Source organism: Triticum urartu, chromosome 4A (genome assembly GCF_056163025.1).
Source record: "Triticum urartu cultivar PI428250 chromosome 4A, HENAU_Tu73, whole genome shotgun sequence".
NCBI lineage: Eukaryota > Viridiplantae > Streptophyta > Magnoliopsida > Poales > Poaceae > Triticum > Triticum urartu.
The window spans coordinates 316646787-316654004 of NC_141876.1; positions in this window are offsets into that span (position 1 = coordinate 316646787).

Sequence of the window (7218 nt, forward strand, 5' to 3'; positions counted from 1 at the left end):
TTGACAAAGCCCTTGGTACGCGTCCACTTAGTAGGCCCACAGGTCAGCTTCCGAAATAGTGCGCCCTAGGTGTCAGGGGGAGGAATCCTTTTTTGGGCGGGTGAAGCTAGAATATCCGAGATTGAAGAAGAAGCACAACATCCATTGGATGGACATCCAACGACCACTGCTGCTAGAACTTGTGTTGACTATAATATGTTGACAAAGCCTTGCATACGCGTCAACTTCTTTATTTAGGGGACGCATCAACTTAGTAGGCCCACAAGTGTGTGGCAGAGAACTCATAGCCCATTTGCGATTTGTAAAAATGTATAGCTTATTTTTGAATTCTAATGGAATTTACTATAGCCCATTTACAGTTTGTTAAAAGTACAGACCATTTTCTATCTATGACAACGATTAATAATTTCAACCAACCGTTCAAGACAGAATTCAATAAAATTTCCCACATTTTGATGGCATCCGAAATATTTTTATTCCGAAATTTCTAGTCTGATTAAATATAAATTTGTATTACGTAGAAATCTAATGAAACATTGCGCGTACAACAATTAAAAATTAAGATTTTGAAAATCCATAAATAATATTTTATGAACTAATTTCGTGTTGGTGCATTTTTATATAGTTACTGCCCAGTTTTTATAATTACATCCCATTCATTATTTTTAAGGCCCATTTTCCTGTTAAGCCTAATGCATCCCTCCTAGGAAAGATTTGCAGCCCAGCAGGGCGGAGAATAACAAGTTGACCTTGCCTGGGTATTCCTCAAAAAATGTATAGCTGGGCTAGCCATTTTCATCTTGAAAAATATTAATATCTGGGCTGGATATCTGTCCTGGGCTAGACGGGCCACAGGCCGCCTAGTTAATACCCTGCTCTCCTCTGAACAACAACGAAAACATCGCCAAGAAAAACTCTGCGCTGCTTACGCCTCAAAACCACAAATACTGCTCGAGCTGCTTGGTCCCAGTTGTCGGCCGCACCTTGTGGAATTCTCTCATTTATATTGACTACATAGGTTGACAATGGTGTGGGACCATGATGTCAGGAAACCAGGAGGAGTAAAAAAATATAGTTGCAAGGAGGCACTTGCGTGCATACGACTATGGCCCTAGTGGGTCTGTATTGTCATCCAGTCAAAATAAAGTCATCTCCTGAATCCTCATGTTCATTGACCATGTTAACAATGCTCGGCGCCACAGCGAGCACAATAACTCGAAGGACGACGGAGGGGCCTCGCGGGCCCTACGGATGGTCTGATATAGCGCCCGCTGCTCATTCAGGACGCTAGGATCATCGGACACCTATGAGCACCTTCGAGAGACTGAGACGGCATGAAATGGTAAGGCCGCGCTTGGGAGCTCTGGTTTATTTCACACCTGTAGTAAGATACAAGTGTAATTTACTCGTCATCAGAAACAACGCGTAAAATACATGCATAATGAAACCGAGGGCCCGAGGTTTGTAAGTAAAACCGGCGGGTTACGCGTGTAATTTGAGAGACCGGTGTATATTTTACTAGTCAAAATCGACCAACCAAGCGCTTCGCCCGAGACCATCTTCTTTCATTTACAAGCGTCAATTTTACAAGCGGTTTTGGTTGGAAAACGACGATCCAATCACGGCCTAAGATGATGAGTTGGTCGGAAGATCATATGGTTTCACGTCTAACCTACCCGACTTTTCGTATAGGCTATGAATGAGACATAAGACGATGAACTTCTTAAGTACGGAAACAACAGAAGAGGATGATCTTCCTAACAAGCAAATCACTGGCATTAGATCGACATGCAAAACAATACGAAGCATTATTCTCAGGAGGCACATTGAACAACTCGTGATGCCGCATGCCACAACATTCCAAGCTCAACTTTGCAATCAAACACAAGGCCTGGCATTACATAGACAATATTCAGAACAAATTCTTAAAATATCTTACATAAGTCAACATTCATGTGACTATGCATCTCAGTAGAGTAAATATTTACTTCTGAACTAAAGACAGGAATTGGAAAAAACAATCGACGTTGCTCACAACAAAGGGCGTCCCACTCAAAAATATCAAATGCATGTCTTCTGGCTAACATCAATGAGCAAAAATTGACATGGTTTTCCAATTCCAATATATTAAACTAATGTCAACTTTGACGAGCTTTTCCCATTCATAATATGTAATGCCTATGATTGTGGAACAGGCAGGGTTTGTCATCAGTTTGTCATCTTATAGTCCGGTGGCTCAAGGTGACGACGAATGATTAGAGAACCATTCGATGTATTGTGCATGATGTGAAGTATTATGGAGGACGTAAAACATCTGAACATTTTGTGCAGTTCCACTAAAATCAAGCTGAGCATCCCTGTTGATTTCGTATTTATATGCTGCTAGAAAGCAAAGACACATCAGCACACACATGAATATTGGCCCCAGTGTCAAACCACCAATCGGTGGACTAACAAACTGAAAGTACGGTAAATAGATTACCATACCCAGATGCCCCATCATTGTTGCTTAGAGTGACATTGACAGACTTGGGGTCCTGTCCTAGCTTCTTGGTACTTGTTTGGGCACTTGTTTGCCCAGTGTTCCTCGGAACCACAAGTAAAGCAGCCATCTCTCTTTTTGTCTTTCTTCTTACCCTTCTTAATGGCCGACGTTGGCAACACCATTCAAACATATAGTCCGGTGGCTCAAGGTGACGAGGAATGATTATAGAACCATTCGATGTATTGTGCATGATGAAGTATTATGGAGGACACAAACCATCTGGACATTTTGTGCAGTTCCACTAAAATCAAGTTGAGCATCCCGGTGGATATCGTATTTATATGCTGCAAGAAAACAAAGACACAATAACACACACATGAATATAGGCTCTAGTGTCAACCCACCAATCAGTGGACTAACAAATTGAAAGTACGGTAAACAGATTACCATACCCAGATGCCCCATCATTGTTGCTTAGAATGACATTGATAGATTTGGAGTCCTGTCCTGGCTTCCTGTACTTGTTTGGGCACTTTTTTCCTAGTGCACTCCACGTGTTGTAGAGTTTCCTATGCTCTCTGCATACTAGTCATGTCACCGACGTCTACTAATACTCTATAAAGCTTCTCGATCATTCCTTGTGTAATGTAGTGCAAACAGTGACTGCTTCTTTATGCAAAGTGGTAATACCAACTGGATCCACTAATGCAGCAGTTTGCCTTAGACACATTGGCTCCTTTTGAGTAGTTCAACTAAAATCAAAGTCGGAATGAAACCAAGCTTTAATTTTGATATCCCTGTAAGCAACAAAAGGTATAAGGGAAAAAATTACTGAGAAATAACGGTTGATGACTTGTACTCCCAGAAGAAAAACATCTACTAATCTACCTTATATTAGTGGGAAACAAAGCAGGAGAGTAGCAATTCTCAATCAGTGTGATTCATTCATATTAACTGAGACATTATCTTAATAATGCCTTGTTTCAACATGTATAAAGAACGACAAAGAAGAAAAGTATCATTCCTAAAACAATGCGCTGATTCATTTTAACAGAGACATTACCTTAACAATACCTTGGTTAAACATGTAGAAAGAACTACAAAGCAGAATAGTATCATTTGTAAAACACTGTAACTGATATATAATAACAGAGACATTATCTGAACAATACATTTCTTAAACATGTACTCCGGCCGATCCCTAACAGAAATGGTACTCCCGCCGATCCCTAACAAGTGTTGCGGTTTTGAACTAAGATTCGGTAGTTAATTCTGTGGAAAGTCAGTACTGACCTTTCAAGAAAAGATTTGAAACAACTCGCGAGGAAGACCTGAGAGAGATCTCAACACATATATGGAAATCCGGTCTCATTTTGTGCAGTTCCACCAAAATTAAGCAAAGCAAAATGTCACAATAGCGACAAGTTGAATGGATATCCCTATTTTAACAGAGGTAAAAAAGGAATCAATTACTGGCCAATAAAGGAGGATGAAACATGCGGCCACAAAAATGGTAATCCCGCCAATCCCTAGCAAGTGTTGCAGTTTTGAAATAAGATTCAGTAGTTAATTCTGAGAGTGGCATTGCTTAATTTTACCAGCGGCATTAGATTAACAAAAAGCATAAATAGTTCCAGGGGAGAGTGGGCGCAACAACAACATGTGCTTCCATGTACTTATAAAGGGGATGATGCAGAGTTTGTTGTAACAAAGCAACAAGCATAATGTCTGGGTTGGTCCCATTTTTGTTCACTACTTCATGGGAAAAGACAGCAATACAATAGCTTCAATTCAACATTTATTTAAAACAGTACCAATACAAGTTGCACAACATCTCAAAACTCGCTGCGCAATCTTGTGGATGAAGGCAAGTACCAACCTGTCATGACGCACACAAGATCACGTATGAATCTGCCAACACGAATAGGAAATCCAATCTCGTTTTGTGCAGTTACTCTGACATCAAGTAAAGTCGCCGGTGTGACATTTAAGTTTGCTATAGCAACCAGTTGAATAGATATCCCTGATTTAACAGAGACAAAAAAAGGAAACAATTACTGCCAACAAAGGAGGATGAAACATGCGGCCACAAAAAGAAGCATCTACCTTATCTTGATGGAAAACAAAGTATAGGATAGTAGCATTTCTAAAACGGTTGCATTGATTCATATTAACAGAGAAATTCTCTTAAAATAGTTCAGTAGTTAATTCTGAGAGTGGCATTGCTTAAAATACAATAGCTTCAATTCAACATTTATTTAAAACAGTACCAATACAAGTAGCACAACATCTCAAAGCACACTGCATGATTATGTGGATGGGACATGGGACATGCCAGCACCATGTGCGTCCACACGTATAAATGGGTGATGCAGAGTATGTAGCCAAGCAGCATATCTGTGTTGGTCCCATATTTGTTCTCTTTGTAACTTTTTTTCAATGTGAGGGCAGCAAATCTAGTACTGCACAAACTCCCCGACCCCCCAATTTCTTTCCATTTTCAACAAAGAGTTCGGTTCCTTACAGATGTGTGTACTGGGTTACCCCCTTTTTCCCTTTTCGACCCACAAAGCGGCTAGATAGCTATTCTATACTACTTTCCCTCCCTCCTTTCCTCATTGAACCACGTCCTAGATTCATGCTCCACCCCACCGCACCCTTCTTTCCTCTTTGAACCAAGACCTAGATTCGACTATAGAATCGAAAAAGATCAGCATGCAGCTAGACCAATGACGGTTTCAAAGAAACTTATACCTTAGGGTCGTCGGGATGTGGCAAGGCATGCGGCGGGAGGTCGTATCTGCCCACACTACGTACATCAGCGAGGAAGCAGGGGTCGGTGGCCCTCCCGCACAGGTGTTGGGTGAAAGAGAAAAGCGCAGCCGGCAGTGGATTGCCTCCCTTGCCGAAGGCGATAGAGTGAACGTTGCACCTCCTCCCCTTCCTGGTGCGACGGGATCCAGACACCTCCTTCACCAGCTATGAGGGGGGTGAGAGAGACAGAAGCCACAACGCAGTCTTGTTTAGATCTGGTGAAGAGGGTGAGAGACAGTGAATATAGCAAACCCTAGCAAAGGAACGCCGAGCCTCCAGTGTGTATATATATGTAGTGTGGCGAGAGTGTGAAGAGTGCAAACCCTAGCGAACAAGCACTGAGGCTCCAGCTTATATATATACTGTAGTACGGACTGAGCTCCGGTGCCTTAACTGCACCTGCTTATGGCTGTCTGACAGGTGGGCTAGCCACATTTTGGGCCCACCTGTCATAAACCCAAAGGTAGGTGCACTAAAGTCAATGAAGCTCCGTCCATATAGTACTCGTGTATACGACTAATTATATATTGGAGCAGTTTTCTTATTCTCTCCATAACAATCGTTTTAAATTGTGCAAGTACGAAAGGAAACTCTTTATTTAACGTACCAGTGAAAACTACTATCCACGCGTCCTGGTCGTACTTCCTTTCCTTCACGTGCGGTACACTACCCTCCCTTAAGGGAACAACCACAGATGCGCCAAATTATCAGAAACGTGTGAGAGTGTGTACAAATAAAGAATTTTAATTTCAACTATGGGAAAGGTTTGAGAGTATGTACAGTTTGCCCTCTCTAATAATTATGGTTTGTTGCGTTCGTCCTAAACTTGGTCAAACTTTACAAAGTTTGACTTCAGCCAAATCTAATATGCGGAGTAAATAAAAATGGAGGGCTAGTACGTCCATCCGGGTTTTTAGTCCACACCATTTTTTTAATCAAAGTTAATAGCTAGACAAATAAAATTACAGGGGAGCTGGAGACAAAGTTGTGAGAAGGCTTAGAAATCAATACAAAACTTATGCTCTTAGTACCAATGTCGATCCTTCTTCGAGGAAACATTTGGTTCATAGCCAATTGTGTGATAAAATTGCACCAACGTGAAAGACGACTGTGTCTCCAACGCAACCAAGGTGAACTGACGAAGGATATCATCTTTGTGGGTAACAAGCAAAGAGCACTGATGGAAGACAGCTAGTTTTTCATTGAAAATCGATCAGCTTCTCCAGCCGACGAACCATGAGGCGCAAGCATGAGCATTGATAGGTCATTGTGGTGATGCATCATCCATTTGGCATCAAGTTTGGGTGAGGCACCTATGAAGTTTGACAAATCCTCACTGTGGTCTGTTTCTTCTCAGTAGTCAAGCTCGAGGAAGGAAGAAACACATGGCAGAGGACTGTGAGGCGGAACAACAATGGCCATCCCATCCAATTTTATGCAGTGCCACTAAACTTGAGGAAGACATGCCCGGGTATGGAGATACACATCGATGTTTCCAAAAAATAAAAAAGGGATATAGTGTTGTTACTTTGTTTTACAAGATTAACAACGACATATCAATTGTAAATAAGAATTATGAAAATTACACCAACAAACAGAAGCATCATGATTATCTTGATGGGAACTAAACCAGGATACCTGAGAAAAAAAGCATTTCTTCATTTAACCAGTGATAGTATTAGATTAGCAGCAGCAATAGGAGCATATGGACAATGACCGCACAACCACCATGTACTTTTTGTCGAAACAACATGTATACCTCCACCGAGGCATAAATCAGGACAACTTTTCGAGTGGCATTTCCTCTATAATAGTAGGTGATGTTGGACCAGCCGACGAACACTAGCTACTATACCTGGGAGCTGGGGAGTAGTCTGATAGAAGAAAACCTGCATGCAGCGACCTGGGGAGCTGGACCA